This window comes from Camelus dromedarius, chromosome 6, assembly GCF_036321535.1.
Source record: "Camelus dromedarius isolate mCamDro1 chromosome 6, mCamDro1.pat, whole genome shotgun sequence".
NCBI classification, from domain to species: Eukaryota; Metazoa; Chordata; class Mammalia; order Artiodactyla; family Camelidae; genus Camelus; species Camelus dromedarius.
This window is the reverse complement of record NC_087441.1, coordinates 73,709,831-73,737,430: the sequence shown is the minus strand read 5'-3', so window position 1 is coordinate 73,737,430 and position 27,600 is coordinate 73,709,831. Positions and strand designations below refer to the sequence as shown.

Sequence of the window (27,600 nt, the reverse complement as noted above, 5' to 3'; positions counted from 1 at the left end):
TAATAAATAATACTGAGAATATTATTTTGGAAAAAGTAAAAAAAAAAAAAAAAAAGAACTGAAATTTAAGTTCTAACTTAAATTGTGTAGTGATCACTTAGAGCATCTGAGGAAAGGGCCCTGAAGGATTGGCTAACAAATGCAAAAGAAAGCATTCTGTCATTCATGGCAAGTCAAATCCTTTGCACTGTCTGGTTACTGCAGGCGCTAAGTTGATGTGAGCCTACGTACCTGCTTCGCGGTAATAATAGGTCCAGTATCTGGTATTTCTGGAAGGCTGCTTGTAACTGTGACTATTCAACATATTCAGCTGATACTATCAAGCACAATTTAGCCCAGTGGGTGCAGAAGTAGTGTGCCATTTAGAGAATGCTAAGAGCGTTTAGATTCCCTGGACTCAACTTTTAAAGAACCCCTAAGTAGCAATCTTGGTACCTTGCCTGGTGAGAGCAACGTTCACAGTTAAGCACCTAATAAATGACCCTGCTTGATGAGAAGCCTTAACGTGCTTGCTACACAGGCCACTGACTTGTACTGTCATTCCCGAAGGAATGGTCATATTAGGCAAGACTCAAAGGATAGCTATGACAGTTACTGTTATCTGTAAAGCACTACTAAAATACTTAAAATTCTTCCACTACAGTTGGCAATTAACAGAATCATCTAATACAGGAATGTATTTAAACTCTAGGAAGTACACATATTTACAAAGTAGTTATTCTTTTTTAAAAAGTAAAATCAGAAATAAGAATTAAGGCAGATGAATCTAACCTCAGCATATCTTAGAACTACAAAACATTGATAAAGGAAATTAAAGGTGACTTAAAGAAATGGAAAGATGCCCCATGCTCTTGGATTGGAAGAATGAACATTGTTAAAATGGCCACATTGCCCGAAGCAATCTACTCATATGATGGGATCCCTATCAAATTACCCAGGACATTTTTTCACAGAACTAACACAGATAATCCTAAAATTTTATATGGAATCACAAATGACCCAGAATTAACAAAGCAATACTGAAGAAAAAGAATGAAGCCGGAGGACTAACCCTTCCAGACTTCAGACAATACTACAGAGCTACAGGAATCAAAACAGTGTTGGTACAGGCACAAAAACAGACAACGGAACGGAACAGAGAGTCCAGTAATAGTGTAAATATTTCTATTATCCCTAAGCTTTCTGGTGCCCACAGGATACATTTCTGCTAACCTGGCACTGAAGGCTCTTTATAACTGGGTCCCAACCACATACACCTCTTCTCATATGAGGTTGCTGTTAATACACAGGCTCATCTACTAATCTTGGTGTCACCCCAAAACCGCTTTACATGTTGCAAACTCATACTCGTATTCATCTTCCCTCTATACTTCCGGGCCACTCATAGGATGCTAAGAGCATTTAGATTCCCCGGACTCAATTTTTAAAGAACCCTGGGTTCAAAGCCCAGGTCCAACCCTGGCCAAATAATTCTAATTCTGCTGTTACAATCTTTTCTTTATCAACTGCAACTAAAAATGATTTCTTCCTCACTAAATTGCTAAATCCTTAGCATATTCACTGACTCAACCACTCAAAAATATTTACACATTGAATAATATGTCAGTTTTGTGTATGTATAAGTCTGTCTGTCATCATCTGTCCATCTCTGTATCTATCTCCTATCATGTTTCTTCCACTTGAAAAGTGCCTTGTCCACCGTGATGTTCCATCAGTAACTTTAAAAAATTAATTGACTTGGCATGATGGTGAGATCCAACACTGAATAATAAAAAAAAAAAACCCATAAAATATAAATCCTAATCAGATCCATACGATTTATGCCAAATACAAACTTACATACTTTGGTTTGTTTATATATAGAGATGTAGAAAACTCAACAGATGTCCCATACACAGAAAATGCAAGTGCCCAGGAATTAAACTGTTCCTATCCTTGTAAATAAAAGAGTACAATTCAAAAGCACAAAAATAGTAATAGAAGTTGGTCTTAAGATAGAGTGTAGCAGTGTATTCAGATATTAAGAATTTACTGACCATGTGAGGTTAAGTGGAGTTGTTTGATTTTAATCAATTTTGGAAGATGATTTTTATATTTTCAATAACCCTCATAAAAAGCAAATGGTGAGAAACTACAGAATGAATCCACATTGTCATTTTTGTTAAATAATTTAAAAAGCATGGTTAAAATTTCCTAAAGCAGATGTGTTGAAAAGCACCTTTTTAAAATATTATTTTATTCATTTTCTTTTTATCTAATCACACAGAAGTTTAGAAAAAAATACTGCTATTCTTTCTTTTTGACTTGATCCCTCTACCAGTGTTCACTACCTGATACTTTTTTCCTCTCAACAAAAAGACAAGCAAACTTTATTCACAGAAGTGAAATATTCTCTCAAATCGTCTTAAAAAGTTATCTAATTATTCTAGTCCCTGTGCTATACAGTGGGACCTTGTTGTTCATCGACTTTATATTTAGTAGTTTGTATCTGTAAATCCCAAACTCCCAGTTTATCCCTTCCCACTCCCTTTCACCCTCTGTTAACCGTAAGTTTATTTTCAACGTCTATGAGTCTGTCTCTGTTTTGTAAATAAGTTTGTATCCTTTAAAAAAAAATTTTTTTTTTTGGTATAAGCTTTTGCACAGCAAAGGACAACATAAACAAAATGAAAAGACAACCTATGGAATGGGAGAAAACATATGCAAACTGTGTGGTTGGTAAGGGCTTAATCCCCAGAATATACAAACAGCTTACACAATTTAATAACAATGAAACAAACAACCCAGTCCCGAAATGGCAGAAGACCTGCACAAACCTTTCTCCAGTAGAGACATGCCTTATACTTTTAAGGACACTTTCAAAATTCCTTTCCTGTCATTCTCACAACCTGTTTTATTTCTGTCCCAAAGAAGTTTCATATTTTGATTTTTATCATGTTTTTCTAATTAGCCTCCTTAATTTTTATTCACTTTCAGTCTCATTGTGATCTGATCATTGTTTATTCACCACCACGTATTTTGCGTTTTCCTCACCCTCCCACGGGTTTTGTACAACCAGAGAAAACATTAAGAATCATCTACTTCCAACCACTTTTCCTCAAAGGAGAAAACAGGTCTGGCAAGAGCAGTTGACTTTCTCCAAATCAATGTGTTAGTGACAGTGAGACCTAGAAGTCGGTGTCCTGCACCTCAAAAACCAACAACTCAGCCATCTGGGGATAAGCCCCTGCTTCTTGACAGCCCGTGTCCATCAGAAGTGGCTCAAGGTTTTGCCATCGCTGGTTGTGCCCGGGGCAGGGATTCTCAGTGGGCTGCTGTTGGTGAAGGTGGTGGTGACTGTTTTCAGAAGCATTTATGGGCCATCCTAAGTTACAGACAGCATGACTCCATTCTCCCTTAGGGAGCAGACATGGCCCACTGCTCCCAGGAATCACAGCCTCCGAGTAAGGTGCTGGTCACTGACTGACCCTTCGAGTGATTTTCATTTATGCGCCTGCCTAGGGTAATCATAATCATACTCATAATCATAACAACAATAAAATGGAAATGAAATTGGTGCAATGACCAGTAGAAGACAAACGTGAACACCTCCGGACACCCATGAGGAAGTTAAAACTTCTAAATCACACGGTAAAACCAGGAACCCACAAAATTCTCTTATTCCAAAGCTTAGAGCACTTTTGCATAAGAAATAAAAGTGAACTTTTCACTAAATAATGTATGCTAAAATATGTATTTTTTGACATTAAATTTTCAGAGCTTTGGAAAGAATTGTCTTGATTTGCATTACGTCCCTGTGTTGTGATTCAGCTTCAGACATTGGAGGGAAAAGAGGCAGAGATTAATATGTTTTTACCAGAGATTAAAATGTACAAGTCAAAAACAGCTCCATAGCAAATGTGTTTTTCATTAATAATCAATAGTTTTGACACTGAAATTGGTAGTATTTTCTTAAATGAAGGAAATCCAAAATTAGCATTTGACCTTTGGGGCTGGGAATTCATCTCTTGTTTTTTCACACTACTTTTTTCCCTTGAGATCAGAAAATTTATTTAAATTACATAAATAGAGAAACAGGCTTCTATTCTCAGAAGCCATAATTAAAATATGCCTACAAATGTATTTTTTTTTTAATTTAAGAAAAATCACTATTACCAATGGTCAACGACCATTATGTTATTTAGATTGTATTTACACTATTTGCCTGGACAAACTGTGTTCCCACATCAATAAATTTATAGTAAACATGTTGGCATGCAAACAGCATTTGATATTCAAATTCTTAAAATAATTTGTATGCTTCAGCAATTCAGAGAGAGGCTATACCTACATGCTTAATTATTGTGTTACTTAAACATTAATTACACTCATCATTTAAGATTCTCTTGAAAGAAAAACACTCTGTAAGTAAATAGTCATTCTATCCTAATATCCTCCCTGCTTGCATTTCAAAGATGAGTCTTCCAACAGTACTGAGAATATAGGGTGAATGAGTCCCCATCAGTTTCCGCTTTCCAATGCTTTCTCTATATAAAATTTATTTTCTTAGAGGATCCCATGCATTTATACCATTCCAAATGCTTGACAGGGTTCTGTGCATTTATACCGCTCTGAATGCTTGAGAACAAGTCATAATATACGAGCAGATTTTCCAAGCCAGTACAATCTTTTCAAATCAGGCTATGGGTCAGAATTTTCAATTAACTTTACACTTTAGTTCAAGAGATTTAAAACTTCAGTGGGCACAAGATCATCTTCGGTGCTCAGGAAAAATACAGATCCCTGAGCTCCCTCCCAAGGGAATCTGACTTAGCAGATAAGGAGGAGCAGGCAGGATGCTCTGCTTCTAACAAGCACACAGTGTCATCCGTTTGCAGGTGGTCCTCTGACCACACTTGGAAAAATGCCACTGTAGCTAATTCTCTGATAGCAGCTGCCTAGGCAAGGACATTCTTTTACTCATCAGGCGTTCATCTTATTTCTTTCTCTTCCTCTCCTCCTTTTCATCCTTTCCTTTCTCCTCCTCCTTCCTGATGACACTCATCATTGAATAGACACAAAATGTACTTTTTAATGAGTCACCTTGTATAGTATCTCATGGAGGTTAACGCATTCTGAGGGGTATTATGATATACACTATTATTGTATGTGAAGTCTAACTGGATATATCCATTTTAACCATTCCTGGCAGAGAGTACTTCTGTGACAAAAATAACTGTTCAGGAAAAAAAAAAAAGGATCCAAACTGCATAATATTGAAAATGGACTAGATTTGAAAAAAGTCCTAAGTGCAGTAAATGCATAGTTATGCAAAAGAAAGGTTTTGAAAAGTAAGGTATTTCTGTCTTGCCAGACTACATAGGTAACAAGAATGTAGGATTGAGAACGGTTCCAGAGATGCTACCTGAAATAGAAGCCAAATCTCTGTTTTGTATCCAGCTGACAAGATGATGGATGAAATCACCAAAACAAACTCCCCTCCCTTTCACTGGATTTCTATTTAAAAGTTTTTTCTTCTTTATTATTTTTTTAAAGGAGGTACTGGGGACTGAATCCAGGACCTTGTTCATGCTAAGCACACGCTCTACCACTGAGCCATATGCCACCCCGTGCCTGGCCTTTCAACGCTGCTAAATGCCAGGTCTGAAGCTATCATCCTGGAATCCGCAGGGCCTGACTTAATTTTATTCTGACTTTAGTTTTTCAGCAATAAAAAGGAAATTAGATCCACCTGAACTTGAAATTTTCTCATTGAACTAATTTTAGAAATATTTCAGAGATTTCGTAAAGGTCCATCAAAGTTATTGTGACTTGGTATTAAAGGGAATGCAAATGGAAATTCATATACTTAAATGTTTTCATAACTCTCAGTCCCTGAAATCCTTTCAACTATTAACTAACCATACATTTAACTAACTGAGCTGTTGGAAGTGGCTCCACTGGTAATGCGGCACAGTACCCAAGTAGGAAAAAACACTAGGTTTGTTTTTTTTTTTTAACGTTTCACAGATTTCTGGGTCCTCACTTAAGTGAAATACACCTAAACATTTGTTTAAATTCTTAATTTGAAAGAACTCCATCTACAGGCTAAGGGATGCGACTGGCTGTGCATCGTCACCGCGCGGTCTCTACTCTTATTTTGGAATTCATGGCCGAGTGGCAAGCAGAAAATACATCACTGCACTGTCATGCGGGAAGAAATTAGTACTTGTTTCAATGTGATATGAGAACTAATCTAATACAGCCAAGATCTCTTGCCTTATCTATAATTAAAATTGGGTTTTGTTATTTTGTAACATGTTGAAGTAAATTCAGCAATTTATGCCAAAGAGTTCTTTTTAAATGTTCAAAAAGACTAAGTTGTGTCACATCCTTGCTGTTAGGAATATAACTTTGTATAACTTTTTCTTGATGCTGTCTAATCCATAGCTACCAAAGCCTTAAAAATATGCATACCTTTAATCCAATTTTAGGAATTTATGTTAAATAACTAATAAGACAACTGTGTAATGATATGCGTGCTTACCATAGCACTGCCACAAATTCAGTATTTTCTAAAACTGGGAACTATGCTATATTCCAAAAGGGAAATGCTACACAGAAAACTCTGATTTATAGATACAAAAATTGATCATAATATATTATTAGCAAAATTTCTGATTATAATCTGTATAATTTTATTATAAATTATATGGTCACATTTTAAAGAAATACGCATAATATATATTTGTATGCATATTTGTATAGATAGTTAAGAAGACAGATATGTAAAATAGTCAAGATACAGGAGGGCTCCCTTTTCTCCACACCCTCTCCAGCAATTATCGTCTGTGGACTTTTTAATGATGGCCATTCTGACTAGTGTGAGGTGATACCTCATTGTGGTTTTGATTTGCATTTCTCTGACAACTAGCGATATTGAGCATTTTTTTCATGTGCCTGTTGGCCATTTGTATTGGTAAGAATGTAGTTTGGTGCAGCCATTATGGAAAATAGTATGGAGATTCCTTAAATCACTAAAAATAGACTTAAACTATGACCCAGCAATCCCACTTCTGAGTATATATCCAGAGAAAACTCTCTCTCTCTCTTTCTCTCTCTTTCTTTCTGGAATGGAATACTACTCAGCCATAAAAAAGACTAAAATAATGTCATTTGCAGCAACATGGATGGACCTGGAGATCGTCATTCTAAGTGAAGTAAGCCAGAAAGAGAAAGAAAAATACCATATAATATCACTTTTACATGGTATCTAAAAAAAAAAAAATACAAATGAACTTATTTACAAAACAGAGATAGACTCACAGACATAGAAAGCAAATATATGGTTACCGGGGGGGAAAAGGGAGGGGAGGGGATAAAGTGGAAGTTTGGGATTTGCAGCTATTAACTACTATATATAAAATGGATAAACAACAAGGTCCTATTGTATAGCACAGGAAACTGTATTCAATACCTTGCAATAACCTGTAATAAAAAATATGAAAAGGAATATATGTATATATATATATATGTGTATATATATATATATATATACACATATATATATATCTCTGAATCACTATGCTGTACATCAGAAATTAACTCAACAGTGTAAACCGACTACACTCCAATAAAAAGTTCAAGATATAGTCTAATATATCCATTATTTATTGTCATCATCTCTGGGAAGTGAAGAGATAAGTACTTTTTCTTTTCAATTCAGGCTGCTTGCTAATTTATAACTATAATAAATGTGATTATTTTGTAAGTAAACAGTAATGAAAGTATTATGTCAATTTTAGAATATCAGCTCTCTAAATGATTATGCAACCACTAAATAATAATATAAAAATTTTAACAACATGGACAGTTCTGTTTGGCAAAATATGAATCCACAGAACACAAAATGGTATATATGCTAAGATTCCAACTTAGTGTTATAAAAGTTTTGTGGGAGGAACGTGGAAAAATCAATGCCAGTGATTTACTAGGTTTTGAAATTATGAGAGCTTTTTCTTTTTTTTAACACTTTAAATGTTAATAATCTTAATTTTTTAAAAATCTGAACTCAGGTGCATAGATCCAAAGTTGTAATCTATAAATATTAAGTGCTTATCCTGGAGTTCACATCAAGTACCTGTTTACTTCTGAACCTCTGATGGGCCAGGTCCTTACTGACTATAAAAGAATATGGGTTGTGATTATATAAACCAAAGTGTTCAGATTAAAAGTTAACAATTGGAATCATAAGGACATTTTATTTCTATGACAAGAGGAAATGCCATGATGTCTGTATATTTGTTTCAAATGGCGAAACCAAATCCCCAGGGGTTAAAAAATAATCTGTCTTAACCTCAATACATTAATTTTGTCAAATCATAAACATTGATTTTGTAAACACTCTTATAATCCTAAAACAAAAAAGGGAATATAATATAATGAATTTTAGCATGAAAAAGAATTACCATGGTCATCATTCATTCATTTACATCTGTAACACAAAGCCACTGTGCTGAGCTCCGGCACAGAAGTGCCTTATGCAGCTACCAGACTTGGTTCCTGGGACTGAGATATGATCAGGGGGGTGAAGGCTCCCAGCACCTCCTCCCCCACCATTCGGTTGCTAAAAATCCGAATTTTTATCTCCCGTCCCAAGGCCTTCAGTGGATGAAAGACTCCCAGAAGGTCCCCTGAGGGAGGAAAGTTTCTTTCATGGGATAAAGTAAAACAAGACGGAAGTTAGCCCACGTTGGGTTTTCTCAACCATTCAGTTACACCCATTATCAAGATGGAGTAAATCAAGTCAAGTCAGGCTGAGAAAAGAAACAGCTCTCAGGTGAGCGATCAGTGTTTGGGGGAGATTAAGCATCTGTAAAATGTTCACACTGTAGTCTGTAGCATGCATAGCGTATAGACTCATTTTAATATGACCTTTTTTCAGAACCATGGTCTACACATTTAATAGAACATAAGAAATCAGAGAAAAGTCTGAGATAAGAAATCATGAATGATGAAAAAAATAAGAGCTACGATTAGTATTAATTGAATGTGATGGGTCTGACATGCAAAATAAATATTGAGAAGTATTTCTGAATATTTATTTAAAATATTTAATTTTGTTGTGGCAATGACAATAAAGATTTTCTCCCTCATTACTGCAAATTCACCGTTTATATTGTAGAAAAACTATTTTTTAATTCAATCTCCTTCATTCTTTTATAGAGATCTGTGATATGGAAGAATATTGTAGAATTCCCCTCACCAGAGAGCTTTGATTGAGGACAAGCAATTACTAAATAAATCAGTCCTTAGTGACCACTTACACTGTGAATGTAAAGATTAATGGAGACCCCAGCCGAACTGAGGGAGGAGTGTAATGGGAAGGAGACAGTTTTAAAATTACTTTCAACACATGACATGTAGTATTACCAAAAGTTTGTAATGCACATAAAAAGTGTTAAGGCAGCAGAGGCAGTGACTAATTCTCCACGTAATAATTAGAGAAAGCAGGTGGCACGGGGGAAGTGACATCTGGGGGATAATTTGCAAGATAAGCATGACTCTCTCAAGTTGGAAAGTATGAGACAGCATTCTAGACAGAGCAACAGCATAATCCAAGGTCTGGAGGAATGAGTGAGGGGCATTTTGGAGGTGTTCTGGCTCGAAAAGGTTGTGTAAAAGTCAGTATTATGACAGAGAAAGGCCACGAAGTTTATTACGTAAGTAATGAGGAGCCATGGATAATATTTCACGAGGGGCACATCCAACTAGACATTCAGCTTCTAATGAACAGGGAGGGGAAAACTCAGAAAAGTGGGAGAGGACACTGGGAAAATCCATATTCTTAAAACAAGACATGGGAAGTATTTCATGAAAGAAGGTCACATGGGACACTGAACATTGGAGGAAAATAAAGAGAATGAGAACAAAGATGGAAAGACCATGGATTTGGACTTTAGAACCACACCAGGTGGGCAGGGGGAGCTATCACCTGTGTGCATGGAACTGAAGAATAAATAGAACTGAAGGCAGGTCACAGGCGTCAATGAGCATTTCTACATGTCTGTCATCAGATACAAAATGAGCAATTAGCTACATGGCAGTTGTCTGGGAAAGAGGCAGAGCTGCTGGAAAACACTGCTGTTTACCATGAACAAAAATAAAAAGCAAGTGTAGCATAGATGGCCGGGAAAGACATGGTAAAAAAAAAAAAAATAGCAAAGGTATGAGAGGGAAATATGGAAACATCCCAGATAGGGAAAGGAAAGCGGCCGAGAGCACAGGTGAAAGATCTGGAAGGGGACACTGCTCTGCTCCGTGGGAGAGAGGATGCGGGAGGATGGCATGGATGCAGCGGAAGCTGAGGGATACAATTTGGTAGTGTTCACACCTCACAGCTGGTTTTTCAGTGAGTCAGCCGAGTGAGTAATGATGGTGATGGGATTGGAGAGTTGAAAACAAGTGGTAGATTTTTTTTTAATCAAAGTATAGTTGATTCACAATGCTGTGTTAGTTTCCAGTGTACAGCATAGTGATTCAGTTATACACATATATATATGCATTCATTTTCATATACTTTTTTCATGATAGGTTATTACAAGATATTGAATCTAGTCCCCTGTGTTAAACAGTAGGATGTTGTTTATTTCATAAGGAGTATGTAATTTGGTGCAGCTGCTATGGAAAACAGTATGGAGATTCCTTAAAAAACTAAAAATAGTTACCAAATGATCCAGCAATCCCACTCGAGGGCATATATTCAGAGGGAACTTTAACTCGAAAAGATACATGCACCCCAATGTTCATAGCAGCACTATCTACAATAACCAAGACACAGAAGCAACCTAAATGTTCATTGACAGATGACTAGATAGATAATGTGTGGTTTATGTATACAATGGAATATTACACAGCCATAAAAAAAGAATGAAAACCGGTATATTTGAACTGGCTGCTTCTGAGAATAAAAAACTATGGGACTCTGGATAGGAAAGTGGGTAGCTGATGTTCCTGGAAGATCCTGTAAATAAGAGATTATGAATTATAATGAAGCCCAGAAGCAGTTATTGGAGTCTCAGATAAGTTGACATTTGATCTGGGCATTTGAAGAAGTCATAGGCTGTCAACCAGTAAAGAAAGTTTAGAAAGGTTCCAGTAAGAGAGAGAAACATAAAGAAAGGCCCAGGGGTGAGTTAAGTATGTGATGTATACAGGCTAAAAAATATCAGAGGCAGTTGTTCAATAAAAGGTATATAGTAGAATATTTAAAAGAAAGGGGAAAAAAGAGTATGGCTAGGAAAGAGATTGAGGAACAGGGGCCAGTGACACCATTGGAAAGATAAGTCCAGGCAGATGGAGATACCCCTGACTGCCACTGAAAGAAGTTTGACATTCATTCTGTGGGAAATAGGGGGGAAGATTTTAAATAAAGAGAATGAATTAAACAGAGGGTTTTAAAAGGGTAACTCTTAGAGGAATGTGGAACCAGGATTGGATTGGTGGAGACTGTATCTCCTACCTGGAAAATTGATTTCCCAGCCATTTACACAAATAAATTTTAAAAACTCTAACATACCTTCTGTACACAGGCCAACAGTTTAACTGATTAAGTTGATTCATTAATCAAATGATTAGTTCAATTAGATTTGCAGTTCAACTGACCAGTTGTCCAGTAAACACACGTCACTATAATTATTTGGTTATACTGTTATTCTCCACAAGATTCATGAACTTCAGAAATTAAGATTTTATGCACCTTGTCAATATGTGTTAAGGTCCCCATCGTCTAATCAGATGTAGTCAAAATTTTTGCTTCCAAACTACAATTTGAATACAGTTGAATACACTTTGAAGCTTGAAACACAAACAGAAATTAGCCAAGCATTATTATTATTATTACTTCTCTTTCTGCATCTGTTATATGATAGCCATATATTACCATATTTGTTTCCCAAATAGTGCTCTTATTTCCAAGAATACAGTAAAATTACTCCCCCTATCCAGTGGAAGGAATTAGACTGTATTCAGAATTAAGTCAGTTACTGTGGCCTTTCTGTGTGTGTATGTGTGTGCTTCTATTTTATTGGAAAAGGAAACAGCCTGAAGTTTGGAAACGTGGGTACATGTCTGAGTTCTGCAAAGTTCAGCTTTGTGTCCTTAGATGCATCAGTTAAATTTGTTGGATTTCAGTTTTCCTCACATGAAAAATAAAGAGGTTGGACTATTTCCTTTTCTTGCCTAAGGATCCAAGATGCAGTTTTTTTTTGTTTGTTTGTTTGCTTGTATGTCTGTTTTTGGTCCGCTTCATTACCATGTGGTTTCAATATTTTGGAAATCCCATAATCTATGTGGCAGAGTTCCGCTTCATCTTACGTTGTGTCCACTGCTGTGGTTCGGATACGTCTGGGCATACTTGTCAGGTGAGTGGACAGACTGGAGAAGACTGGATTTATCCATGCCATGTGAGTAGTGTTCTTTGGCTTAACCAGGAATGGGTGAGCATTGTGCTCTTGGTTGACAAACACTGAGGAGATCAAACATGGAAAGGGCAGGAGAAAGACACTCATTCTGTTGAGTTTGAAGTCTCTGTCTGAAGTCCAGACTGAAGGAGAGTGATACTCACAGCATCTAGGAATAAAGCATGACGCCGAGGAGGGGAGAGACAGAACATCTGAGGAACCCATGTTCTGTGAGCTCCTAGAAACGTTCTGCAGTTCCTAGAGTTACATATTCTGCAAACTCCTAGAAATAACACAGGGCAGAAGAGGAGACTAAGATTCCATTATGCACATGGGCAAGAATCAAGTAAAATAACTAAATTAATAACATGCATATTAGTTAAGCCTATACACACAGGCTAATGGAGCTGGAGGAAACAGAAGTGAAATTTGGTTATCACGGAGTTCACGACGCTTCTGTCTCAGAATAAAGCCTTCACGTTGCACACTCTGTGAGGCCTTCTTGGTCCTCAGCACGTCTGGATCAGAAATTTACTGCTGCTTTCTCATCCACCATCTGCCTTTCAGACCCACCTCCCTCTTCTCTGTTCTCCCACCACAGTTCTTTGTACTGGTCTGAGCAGCAATGCTCTTTTGTGCAGTAATTTCAGATGCACCAGTCAATTCTGAATCTTTGAACTAGTTTATTCAAAAGCAGAGTCCTGCTAATTTTGAAAACTCTGCAATAACTCAATGTTGAATTATCTGACCTGTCAGTCGCAATCGACATAATTGGTCCACCCCCTCCTTCTAGGGACACTTTTATCACTGAAACTCAAGGGAGGGTTCCCCAAATCTCTCCGTTTCTTCTCTCCCTCAGTTCCTAGGACCCATCTTATCCTGATTCCTGGGTGCCTCTCCCACCCACTGTCCTCCAGGCTGGATGATGTCATTCACACACACTGATAATTCCCACGTTGACATCTCCAGTTGGAACTCTCTCAGAACTCCGGAGGACGCCAGCCAACCAGGGACCTGACTTCTCTCCATGAATGTCCAAAAGGTGTCCCAAGCTTAAGGTGGCCAAAAAGAAACTCTTAATGTCCCTTCCTCCACATCTCCCCCCCAAAAAACTTTGCTCTCATCACACCTTAACTGCTCAGGTCAAAAATCTAGTACTCTTCCTTGACTCTTCTTTTTTTCTGCCATTGAAAGTAACCCATCGATAGAGCCATATATGGAAATACATCCTGAATCTAAACACTCCTCAATTCCTCACCATCTCCCTGGTCCAACAGATCTTGATATCCTCTCTAAAAGGCGGAAGTCACTCTCTAGTTCATCTCTCTGCATCGATACCACCTTCCAACCATCAATTCTCTATGTACAACAGCCCGCATGATCTCTTAAAGACATAAATCAGATCTTGTCACTCTGATGACCAAACTCTTCAGGGTTTCATTTCAAATGACATAAAATCCAAACTCTTCTTGACTGCAAGGCCACTCCCTCTCTCTCTGAAACTCATTTCCCACCCTGTTCACTCTCCACGTTGGCTCTCTCCACTCCACGCCCAAATTACTCCCGTTTCTGGTCTCTCTCCCAGATCCTCATGCAGACGCCTGCTTCATTCAGTTCTCCAATTAAATATCACCTTCTCAGAGAGAAGACCACCTTGCCTGGAAGAGCACCCCCAGCCTACAGCCTCTCGTTGCTTACCTGCCTTAATTTTCTCAATAGCACTCACTACCTCCTGGAATTATACGACAAATTCTTTTTGTGTGTTACCTCTTTTCTCTACAGATTATAAACTCCCAAAGAATGGGAGATTTGTCTCCTTTGTTTTTTAGAGCAACGTTGGCATCTAAATACTTGATAATAGTTGTTAAGTGAAGGAATGACCGGTCCCTCCAAAGTTTCCCATCCCCTGTCCTGGTTAGTGGTACCACTTCCCGGTTTATGTGTCTTTATTTTATTTTTATTTATCACAAGTTGCCAGCAGCATTTTATTTATTCTTTTTCTTTTCAACATCTTGTTCTGCAGCTTCCTTGGCCCTTTCTGCTCAGATGCCAAAAGGCATGGGTCATGCAGAGACTGGTAAACGTCTTCAAGTTCTCCTCCTTCTCTGTGAAGTCTCTGACTTTCTCCTTCTTGTAGATGTTCCATATGAGCATGACTGCTCCCATCAGCTGGGTGGCCAGTTGGAGCCCTTCAGCAGAGCTGCCTCCACTCAGGGGGCCAAGGGCTTCCTGGGGACGAGGACGAGCTCGGCGCCCTGCCCCTTCAGCCACCACATGCTGGTCTGCAGGGCTTCCTGGGGACGAGGATGAGCTCGGCGCCCTGCCCCTTCAGCCACCACATGCTGGTCTGCAGGGCTTCCTGGGGACGAGGACGAGCTCGGCGCCCTGCCCCTTCAGCCACCACATGCTGGTCTGCAGGGCTTCCTGGGGACGAGGACGAGCTCGGCGCCCTGCCCCTTCAGCCACCACATGCTGGTCTGCAGGGGCTCTGTGCTCTTGTTCCCCCACCTCGGGTCCATCAAGATCCCGATGGTCCAGGCCACCTTCTTGTGGATGCCAGCCACCTGCCCCACGGACAGACACAGGTGGAGCCCCAAGGGCACCCCGGTTCCTACCCTCTATCGGGAGAGCCCAGCCGTCAGATGGAAAAGGGTTCAAGTGCACTTTTCATCACAGCACTGCAGTGATTCTGGAGAACGTCACCATTTGGCTCTAATATTTTATTGTCTCTTTTTGGATTTGGCAACAATTTTCTAACTAGTCTCCCTTTTGTAAATTTCAGCTCCCTTCCCCTCCCTCCACCCACTAACATACTCTTCCAACTAAAAAAGTCTTTATTTTTTCTATGATATAAGTCTTTTAAATTTCCTGTTTTAAATTCTCCTGTCTTCCCACAGCCCAGAGGGTGAAATCGAAGCCATCAGGTGGGTCTATAAGACCTTTCAGCCACAGTCTTGCCAGGACCCCACCTTTTCCCATTGTCCTTCCACACCTGAAGTTCAAGGCTGATGGACTGGCCATTCCTGAGCATTTCATGCCATTTCATCCATCCACATCACTACACAGAACATTCTTTCTGCTGGGGGTTCCTGCCCCCATTAACTGGCTCATCGTAGAAGAATCCTTGGCTGTTTTGAAAGTACAATTTTCAGGTCCCTTTCTCCAGGAAGCTTCTCCTTCTCCGGGTTAGTCACTCTCTCTCAGCATCCTCTCTGTACTTTACATGGGCACCAATGCTGCATCCTCTGTCCACTGTTCCAGTTCATTAGCTTAAATGTTTGGCTCCCCTACCAACCTGAGAACCCCTCAAGCGTGGTTGTGATGTTTCATTCATCTTCTAACCCTCTGCATGAAGACCGAGAGCAGACTTGAAGCATAGGAGTCTTGTGAATCCATGAATATCCACCGAACTCTATGAAGATATCCTTCCATCAATTTACATCAGGGGTAGGGTAGCTGTTTTTCAATAAACCATCCATTTTAATGAGTTTATTTTAAATTTCTTCCAAGAATTTCATTTTTGGACTTGGAAAGGAAGTCTGCCCCAAGGACGAGGTAGCAGGAAAAATGCTCTTCAGTTTTAATATGCATCTTGGAGAGAACTGCTTCAGGTGAGAGAGGGGCCAACGGGAGTGCCAAGGTGAGAGGATGCGCAGAGAGGAGGAAGAAAGCAGGATGAGAGGAGAAGAGGCACAGAGGCCCGTCCACTGGTGCCGGGTAGAACCCGTCACATGGAAATGCTTTCAAATGGTTTGTTGATAAATCAAACGTAACTACATGGTGTCAGCTTTCTTGCTTAAGGTCTACTGTCCAACAGAGGTGACAGTATGCACGACTGAAGGCATCCAAATAATAGGGGCAGGACCTGCCCCAAAGGAGGCTGCTTGTCTCTAGAAGCCACAGAGGCAGCAACGTCGTGCGATATGACCAAGTCCCTAGAGCAGGAGCTGCGAGCCTTCAGCTCGAGGTCAGTGATGTAACTCGGTAAACAGACGCCTCCAGGCAAGCGCAGAACCTCTCCTCCCACTTCAGTCAGATGGGAAGGTGACTCCTAGGGGTGTTGCCGAGGGACCAGGCGCCCCTCCCTCTAGTGGGAAGGCAGCTTCCGGGGTTCAGGGGGTGCAGACATCTCTCCCGTCCTCCTTCTAAACATAGTGCCCTCGCCCCGCTCTCCTCCTGCTGAGACGCAAGTGGAAAACATCCCCAGAAAGCTTTCCCTTTCAGCTCCAGGAGGGACGGAACATTTCCCGACATAGTTTGTTTTCCACAGCCTGCTTGTTGACACGTCTGTCTCCTTTCACTAGGCAGTGAGCATCTGCAGCGTAGAAGCCAGGCAGTCCTCCTCTGCCCAGTACCAGAAACTTCTATCTCAGCGTTCGACAATGCTAGACACCCAATGCATGTGTGTGGAGGGAACGGATTCAGGAATGACAGGTTACAAGGCTCATCCACCTCTGGTAACGGCTCGCTTCACCTACTAGATGGGCCTTGAGATGACAACTAGACGTTCTTTTTTTTTTTTTTTTTTTTGAAATACACTTGATTTACAATGTTGTGTTAGTTTCTGGTGTACAGCATAATGATTCAGTTATATATACATATATATATTCTTTTTCACATTATTTATAATTACAGGTTATTACAAGCTATTAAATATAGTTCCCTGTGCTCTACAGTAGGTCCTTGTTGTCGGCAACATGGATGGACCTCAAGATTATCATACTAAGTGAAGTAAGTCAGACAGAGACAAATATCATATGATATCACTTATATGGGGAACAACGAGACATTCTCGTCATAGAATGTTTTCTCCCCAAACCCTTGGACATTAGGGAAACAAATACTTGTGTCCCTGAAAATATTGTTCAAATAGCTTTTATCATTGCTGGTGAGATTCTTTTCTCACTTTATAAGGAGGATGTACAGCACAGATACACATATACATAAACAGTATACGTTTTGTTCTACACTATTTTCCCCTACAAAGACTACCTATAAAATGGTACCTAAGAAGTTGTACCCTGTGCTTTGGCAAACCCATGCTGTTTTATTTCATTTCCAGAAAGATTTGCGCCTAAATAGTTATCAATGGGCAATGTTATTCCCTGAACTGACTGCATCAGAAGTTTTAGAAGCAACCTTTCATTTCACAGTTTTCTGAATTTGGGTCATCATAGTAGGACGGTCACCAAGACAGCAGAGACCTACGCAGCGAACCTCAAAGACGGGACAGGCGTATTCCCAGAAGACCTGCATTCAGAAAGCGCTTCGCTGCAGCCTTTGGAGCAAATAGGAAATTCTCAGAAATCACTTGGAAAGACTGTTGGCAGAATGAGCACAGACGCGCTGACATTAATATATGACATCCCAACAATGGCAAAGGTGATGAGAACACCTGACGCCCCAGAAGAGTGGAAAGGAGCCGGGGAGTCACGGGCAGAAGAGGGCTGAGACTCGCAATATTTGAATACACTGCTTCAAAAAAAGTTGGAGGGAAATTACATCATGGCCAATTCCAGTCAATATAGTACATACAAGAATATTCGGCTAAAATGGCAAAACACAGAATGAAATATCCTGGACTAATATGGAGTTCCATCTAGATGCCAAATGATTTTTATCTACTTTTATTTTTTCAGTTAATCCACTACAACCTTATGCTATATAATCATCATTATTATAAGAAAGGAATAAATTAAAAAAAAACCTTCTGAAACCTGACCAAGTAGCAGAGAAAGCTCTGAACTCAAGTCTACCAGGCTTCAAAGCTTCTTTTTTTTTCTTTTTTTTCTTTCACACGAGTGATTCTTAAGAACAGGGTTATTTTTACTTGGCGGCAAACACAGAAGAGATACATTCCAAGAGCCTGTGATTCTACAACTTTATATAAAGACGTTAAGGCACGTTAAGTATAAAGTCTCCAAGCCAGTCTAGCTCATGGACAAATTTAAAAAAAAAAAAAAAAGGAAAGCAATGCCATCCTAAGGAAATAATTGTTAAGAGTTTTTGGACTCTGTTGGAAATCTGATGAAAGGTACAGACTTTCTCTTCAGAATGCTTTGCATTTTAATTCAAGGTGTTCACGGACACCTTCAGGACTACTCCCGAACATTCTGAGTTTACTCATTACCTAGCTTAACCTTTCTCCAAGGACTTCTGACAATTTCAGTGTTTAGATTCCCCATAAATATTCAACCTTTAAAAAATTAAACCTCGACTGAGGAAAAATTCTGATGTTTTGATTTGGGGAAAAACATTGATTTAACCTCAAGCTAGTGGAGAGCACCTTAAGATTTGCAATTGATCACTGTACACTTGCATCTGATTATTTTCAGATGAAATATATAATTGCACCTGTGTTTTTCAGAGCAACCCCTCGCTTCTTGAATGTCTTGTCAATCTTGAGTTTAAAAGAACAGATCTCATTTTTCTTGGACTTTTGTGCCTTTCTATACTACACATTTTGTTTAATATCAAGATATATATTTTTTCCCTCCAGGATAATATCATTCACCTGTAACTTATCAAAGACAACTTTAACTTCCGATTTGTATACCACGGACGGATCACCAGTCTTAAGATGTATAATTGCTAAAGTGTAAGTTTCCACTGGCATCTGCATGGAAGTCCAGGGAACAGTTAACACCCCAGAACACACCTGACAGTTCAGGGGCCTGAAGTTCAGGGGCCTAAATGCTACACGTGTTCACTTCCCCTCTCAGGAAAACGCTACCCAAAAGCTCCATCACTTGGTTCCACCTATGTGTTCCTGGCTTTAGCCAATATTTTACATAACCTCAAAAGTGTACCAAAATAATTATGGTTAAAAATAATAAAGTTTATGAAGTTTTTTTCAGAGAACTGTCCCAGGAAATCCATTAACATTCCGGTTGATCTCTGGGAACGGAAGGAGGATATATAACATTCATAACATGCTGCTGTCGCAGGACTCCAGCAGTGCCTGGTATTAAACTTTTAAATTATCTGAGCACTGTTAACAGTCAAATACAGGACAGGATCAAGCCGGATGTAAGGGCCGGAACTCCAAAACCTTGTGATCCCTTCTGCACACAGACCTCTCAGGGAGGATTAGCTGTCGGAGAAGAGCTTCCAATCCCTGATTCAGCCTCTTATGAATTGTATTCCTAGCAGGCATTTGGCTCATCTCTGTAGCTCTCCCTTCCTTGGAAATACAAAGGCAATAAAGCCACTCAAATAGACTGCCAGGCTGGAGACGTGCTGACTCCCCTTCTTGGGTAAACTACTTGATATCTTTAGGGCTCACCTCTAGGTACAATGGGAATAATAATAGTATTATTTATATTTTTTATAAATATAAATTTATAAAATAAGAAATAGTATAATTTACAGGGTTGTTGTGAATTTTAAATAGATGAGCATATAAAGTGGTCCATGGTATGGACCCAACACACTATAGCTCTGACCACAGCAAAAATTTCTTCCCCATTTTGCATCTCATTTTGCAGAAGAGTAAAACATAAATGCTTGCATTTCAGACTGATTCCACAGCTTTAATAATTCTTATAGTTCACTGATCTGTTTATACATTAGTATAAATATACACTAATAAAATATGCATTTATATATTTAATATTTAAATTTATTTAAATATAAAATTATTTAGACTTTTAAATATTAGTATTTATTTATATATTAGAAAAATATAAATACATACTAATAAAATATATAAACATACACATATATGAATAAGTTTTAATATAGTTATATAACTATATTTTATATATAAATATGTGTATCTATTTATATTTTATATATAAATATTTATATATGGACATGTAAGCATTAGTATAAATACATACACATATACACACAAACAATGTCAAAACGTAAGACATGTTAACATCACACAGCTCTCCCTTAAAGGACTATATTTTGATTCACCTCTTTACTCTGGCTATAGCTTTGAATCACTTCCAAATTTAAACAATACATACGACTTGCTAATATCCATAAGCACTTTTGCCATCTGGGAGCCCCGACAAGCTTAGAAAGTAAGAAAGTAAGGCCCGGATATCTGAGCTGAAATACTGCTTCTCACATACAATTCCCAAACTGCGAAGGCGATTTTTAACACTTAGAGCTCTAATGAGACAGGTTTACATGCATCTTGAGAAAGGAGAAGTGGAAAAACTCACTCTGCTCTGGTTGCAAGGGCAGTAAATAACCCGCTAACTGTGTATAGTTTCCAGATTTAAAGCACGAAAGACTGTTTTCAATGATGAGTGAGACTGTAACGGATATAAACTAGTTTGTAAAAAGGGTGATAATTTTAGCCAATTAAAATTTTACAAGACAGAGTATAACCTTGAAGAAAATTATGAATGCTGTAAGAGAAAATGTGTGCATATAACTAAGAAAGTAACTCACACTGGACCAGGTACCATGAAGTTCAGGGGACAATATATAGATGGAAATACAGTTGGCCCTTGAACAAGGCGGGAGCTGGGGATGCTAACCCTCAGGGCGGTAAAAAAATCAGACTATAAATTACACTGGGCCCGCACTCTATGTGGGTCCTCTGTATCCACGGCTCCACATCCAAAGACTCTGCCAACCCTGTGTGGTAATGTACCATTTACTATTGAAAAAAATCCACTTATACTTGGACCTGCACAGTCCAAACCTGTGTTGTCCGGGGGTCAACTGCAGCGTACACAAGTAGACGTGCACACACAAATAATACGAGAGGCGTAGCGTGCTCTCGCTTGGTGAGTGTGGCGCACACAGACAAGATGTGTGGCCTGGGGGCTGCTGGGATTATCATAACGAGCGGCAAATTACAAAGATCAAAACCCAGTTAGTGAAATTTGAGATCTGCAGATACACACTGCTATATATAAAACAGAGAAACACCAAGTCTCCACTGGAGAGCACAGGGAACCACATTCAGTACCTTGCAGTAACCTGTAATGGAAAAGAATATGAAAAGGAACATATGTATGTATGTGCATGACTGAAACATTATGCTGTGAACCAGAAACTGACACAATATTGCAAACTGACTATACTTCAATTAAAAAAAAAAAGTAAAAACCCAGGTATCAACCCACAGGGGCAGAAGGCCTGAAGGAGGGACACAGCCTGGAAGACCCACTGGGCAAGCTCGTAGACACCACCTCCCTCTCCTCTGTCACAACTGTGTGCCCCTGAGGTCCTGTTTTTGGTTTACCAAGGATCCTAATTGAATCATATGGCCAAATATTTTGAATGCAAAAATTTACCAGAAATAATTCCAAATGCTTGATAACAGGAAACAAGGGGAAAAACAAACAAAAGCAAAGCAGCCACTGTGCAAAATGCCCAGAAATGTGCTTCCTGCAGGTACACAGCTTTGTCTAGCCAAGGGTTCCTCCGCTGGGTCTTCCTGGCTGTGTGGCTCGTACACTCGTGTGGCAGGGAAGACTGACACTCGCTCAGGCATCCAAGTGCAAACGCTTCTGTCAGCGTGCTGAGTACTCTCCTCATTAAAGTAGCTCTGTGTTAACATTTTAAGATTAGACAGGGGCTTGGGGGAGGCCCTGGGTCTAAAAAGGAGGGAGAGGATGAGACAAAAGTGCACCAGGAACAAGAAGGCACGTGTCAGCCAAGGTAAGCATGGGGGCCCCCGTGATGGACTGTCTCTCCACGTCTGCTCCATGCCTTCCCGCACGCGTGGTCTTGTAGCTCTGTGTAGCCCACTTGGCCATCCTACCTGCCCCCCCTAAATGACGAGGAGGCTTGCAAGTAGAGCAGGGACCAAAGATGCTTCAAAGGCCATGCATCTCAGCTATTGTGAGGGTGAGGGGGTGGGAGAATGCAGGGGTGTTTATTGTGGACCGAAAACAAGCATCATCAGAGCATCTTTGTTCTGCTCAACAGGAGACGTATTTACAGTAAACTGTTTCCACCCAGGTGGTTTAAAAATGCCAGGGCTCTTGATAGTGAGAGGGAAGGCTGATTGCACAGGACACAGGAGGCTCCCAGGACAGCACAGATACAGACACAGAAGAATTCAGGTTGGTGAGATGGAGGGTTTCAGAACCACGGGGAAGCATCACTTTGTAGATCACAGAGAAAGAAAAGCAAGGCGTGACTCGGAATTGAAAGGTGAAGCATTTACCATAACTTAGCAATAAGATGCCCCGAGGGCAACCCAGCTCAAAGGACAGAGGCCAGGCTCTGCCTCTCTTTCTGCTATAAGAAGCAGAGCTCCCCTCCCCAGTCTCAAGTAGCATCTATGCTGGCTCCCCCATGAGCAGGACACAGAGTCACAACCAATTAACTGCACTAAGGTGTCATCAAAGAGTGTGGGATTACGTCCATCATTCTCACAAATGCACTTACCTTTAAAATTTCCTTGAGTAAAATAATCTTTAGCAATAGACTCAGGAACACCCTACATCACTCTTTGAGTCAATTTTCTAGGGCTTGGAGGTGGTAAAGGAGGGAAGCAATATTCACCCTTCTACTAAATTCTTCCTTAACCAAAGTTCTCTCTCTGGCCACCCTGCAGGCTATGCCAACCCCGCTCGAGTGGACCACTTGTCCAACTGCACTAACCTTTCAAGACTTCGGACTCTGATTTCATTCCTAGAACCTGTCTTTCTGGGCTTTCCAAACCATAATTTATATTTGCCCACAAGCATGACTGTAAGATCCTTGGCCTGGCTAAAAGAATCTATATTGTCACATTCAACTGACTTCTAATGGACCTGGTTTAAATGTAAAACATCATTCCCAAGACATTACTGCATTCATCAAAGCCTCATAGGTTAAAATACACAAAATTTTTACATTTATCCTCAAGAAGACCATTTTAGATTGTAAATGTGATCACATTCTTATTTCTATGGGAAAATGAGGCACAGTTTCCTTGTTCTGTCAGCCAGCCAGCACCTCCCAAGCTCATGGCCTCCAACTCAGAGAGTCTGCAGAGCCTACACGCCACCCTGTGTAAGACACTGTTCGGTCTTTCCTGGTAGGAGATTGAATCTTCTTAAATAGTCAATTTCCAGAGAAACAACAGCGACCAAAGGAGTAAAACACGGAATAAAAATCATCAACTAATTTTCTTTGTATTTTATACTCTATCTATACCTATATATATTTTCATCATACTTACATTGCATATATTTATAACTTCTATACACATGGTATGATTTTTTTTTTTACTCTTTTTAAGAGCAACACTTTCCAACTGTCACCTGCACAGTCATGAATCGCTTTGTGAATATAGGTGCATGTGAGCCCAGTGAGGAACAGTCATAAATCGATGTTCATTTCGGAATCAAGATACTGACAGTTTAAACTCTGTTCTCTGACGAAAGCCTATTGATAACTTCGAAGATGTTACTAAGGAAACTCAGAAGATAGAGAGATTGTCATTTAAGGACCTAATATTTTGTATCAGGCACAGATAAATCAATTACAATATACGCTCATTAATACTGAGTTATTTTGCTCAGTAAGCAGTGCAAGAAAGTGCTCCAAGAATCACAATGCCTTTCATCCCTTCCTAGTGTGGTTTTCAATCGTAATTAAATTCGCCGACTGACCTACTCTTTTCCATTCACCTAAACCGCTTTCATCAAGACTTGTGGCAGGTTCCTAGTGAATCCCGACATTCAAATAAATAAGGTGAACACTCTTAAACTCTGTGAAGAAAAAGAAAACAAGAAAAGGAGGCGGACTGTTTCAATATTAAAAATTCTTTCTGCTTTGCTGATACGAAGCTACTTCCATTTTAACACAGATGACGTATAACTCAGATGAGCGCTTTACAAGAAAGTACATCAAAGAAGGCAGGAAAATCATTTTTCACCTGTTTGTGAGTAGACCAAAAAATGCATTTCTACCTCTAAAGCACCTTGCAACATAATGGAAACCAGGTGAAGCGAAGTTTAAGGCTCATATAAACGTATTTGATAGCTTTCTATTTACTGAAGAAATTGATATCCCTGACAGGTGACATTTCTGAGATGCAGACGATTGCCAAAGGGAAAAAAAAATTAAATCCATCACAAAGTCCATTACTGAGAAGTCATAAGTGTGCATGGGGATATAAAAGGAAAACACAAGACAGAGAAGTACTGGGGGAATGCTACGGACATTTAATTTCTTTAAATAAATACACGGCATAATTATAATAGAATAATGAGAGACAATTTAATTTTGAACCCAGGTAATAAAGAGCCCAACCAAGCACATACAGCAGACGCCTACTCAAATATCACCAACCTCTTATCAAGAACATCAATTTCCAATGATTGAGAAGCTGAGAAAGAACTGAAAATGGTTGGATGGAGCTGGTGGTGCTTCTGCTTTCACAGAGTAACATGCAAGCTCAAGTCCATTTTTTCAAGGCGCCCCCTGACATTCACCCAGTTGCAGAACAACAATCACGTGCTACATGAATGCATCCCAGCAGCCGCCTAACTGCGGGCAGAGGGCAGTTTCTAAAGCAAAACTGGCCAGGATTCTGCACAGCACACCATCATCAAAGGTTCCCACTTTCTCATGTATGAAGTATCTCCTGAATGTGACCTGGTGCTGACCTGCCTCTGGTCTCTTGGTTCGCCTGGAGAAACCTTCACTCTTAATCCCAGTTCAACTTGAGTGTACTGTCTCCTCTGAAGTCTCCCCAGGCCCTCTGGGGCAAATTGGTCACTTATTCTTCTGTACCTACCCATCTACCAGGACCTAGAAGAAATCCTAGAACTTCAAACACCTTATTACATTTAGGGAGGCAATATCGGGTAGAGAAAGGAGCATGGACCTTAGATTCAGATGGTCTGTGTCAGAATCTTGGCTATCCAGCCTCGTGAGCCTCGGCATTACACCTGACCTCTTAAAGCCTCAATGAGATCATCTGTAAAATGGGAATAATAAACAGAACTCACACTAAGTACTCTATATAAAATAGATAAGTTTATTCTGTATGCACAGGGAACTGTAATCAATATCTTGTCACAACCTATAATGAAAAAGAATATGGGAAGGAATATACATATGTATATGTATGAGTGAAACACTATGCTGTACACCAGAAATTGACACAACACTGTAAACTGACTGTACGTCAATAAAAAAATAAACAGAACTCTAAGGGTTAAATAGAGTTTATTTAAATAGTGCATTGTAGTTCCTGGCATATAGGAAGTGGTCAATGCATGTAAGTTGGTTGTTAACATAAGGGTTGGCAGCAGTAATAATGAGAGCGGTTAACAACTGTCTCCGCTTACAAAACTGAACGTTTCTTCCCAGCAGAGATGATGTCCATTTCGTCCCTGACCTTCGTGCTCAGCAACACGCCATCAGGTGGCATTTTTATTAAAAATGAGTGCACCCAGCACAGCGCTGTTTGGCACATTTGCTCTCAGATCAGCCCCCTACACTTCCTTTCTCCTGCTTGGAATATCTGTTGGTGTGAAGCTATGTTTCCTTCCTTCGCTTGCCTTTAACCTTGCATCCAGGTGGGTGGCACTGGTTGAACAAGGCACCTCTGCTTCCTGAGACCCAGTCACCCCATCTCTGCTCCATGCCCCTCCAGCATAAGGAGACAGCTTCTGAGGTGTGTCAACCTCAGGTTGGCTTCACTTTCCCCTGATTGTTCTTGGAACTCTTCCATCTCTTCCATCTCATTCTTTTTTTTAACAAAGTTTTAATTTTTTTTCCTTTTTTTGGGGGGGTGAGGGGATTAGGTTTATTTATTTATTTATTTATTTATTTATTTATTTATTTATTTATTAATACTGGGGATTGAACCCAAGACCTTGTTCATGCTAAGCACACACTTTACCACTTAACTCTACCCTCTCTCCCTCTCCCATCTAATTCTAACCATCATATTTTCAATGCTCCATATTGAAGTTCCTCTATTGCTTTAACTGGCACAAATACGTCTTCCTGGCTGAGCCTAGTCTTTTTTTTTCTTTTTTGTTCTGAATGGATCTGACCTTTAGTCTCAGGGTCTCACAGAGTTTAAGTGAAGATTAAAAAAAAAAGTGCTCTATTTTTACAGGGTGGCTGTGTGGGATCCAGGAAATTTCAGCACGTGAAAGTATTTTGAAACTATACATTGTTGCACAAATACAACAGTTTGCTCTGAATACTTTCAAAAGAACAACATTTGCAAAGGAACAATGTAGCTTCATTGATCTACAGCAGCAATGTTCCAAAGGATACTGATGTCTTCCGATGACATCATGCCTGCAACTTGCACAGTTGATTATAAAGGGGAGGACAGAGTCCAAGAGATAACTGAGTTTGGCACAGCAGCATTCTTATGAGCTCATAAGTCAGAAGACACTGATAGCAACGGTGAAAATTATGACTTTAGGGAAAACAAGGAACCACTTGGAAGACAGCCACCTTAGACTTTGCTCCAAGCCTTAATTTTGCAGATGAGCAATGACATTAAACACCACAAGAATTCATGCAATGGCCAGTTATGCTATCCATTTATTTGAGAACAACACAAAAACAAAAGTAAGACAGAAATGCAGATAGCAAGGCTTTGCTTAAGAAATCCAATTTTCAGGTAAATTTTTGAGTTCTGAATTAAGGCATATTACCAAGCAGCTATCTGAAACACAATAAAGTACTTAAAAAACAAAACAAAAACATAAACAATGAAGACATAGTAAATAACTTTTAAAAAATTGCATAATTGTAAAAATTCAAATAAAGTCTGTAGTTAATAGTAGTGTACAAATGTCAATGTCCTTGTTTGGATACTATATTCTGTTTAAGTACAGTGTTATCATTAGAGGAGCTAGGAACCCTGTACTATTTTTGCAACTACTTGTAAAACCAAAGCTATTTAATTCAAAATAAAGTTTTTTTTTTTAAATATTGCATCATATACCAAGGGGATGTAAAACACACAACAAAAAAAGCCATTGAAACGATGAAGTGCAAATTTTGCAGCCTTAGGACTGTCTGCATGGAATTAGAAATACAGCTCTTACTCTGTACATAACCAAGATACTTAAGCATTTTTTGAATCACTCCACAAACATGGACCATCAAGCCATTATGCCCTGGGTGTGTTGTCACAAAAGACCTGTCCTCAGGTCTTTTACCATTTGAGAGATGTTCTGTCTTCTTTTCCCATCCATTCTTCACTTGGCCGTGAGTT

The 27,600-nt window shown here is 39.4% G+C and overlaps 1 protein-coding gene and 1 non-coding gene across 6 annotated transcripts in view; both read right to left on the bottom strand.

Annotated features, from left to right (window-relative positions):
* The window catches only part of ADGRB3 (adhesion G protein-coupled receptor B3), a 686,067-nt gene that overhangs the window by 513,455 nt on the left and 145,012 nt on the right, over positions 1-27,600 (bottom strand). The window lies entirely within an intron of this gene.
* LOC116154543 (small nucleolar RNA MBII-202) lies at positions 15,061-15,145 on the bottom strand. The gene has a single exon (XR_004138517.1). It is a non-coding gene; the product is annotated as a small nucleolar RNA MBII-202 (small nucleolar RNA).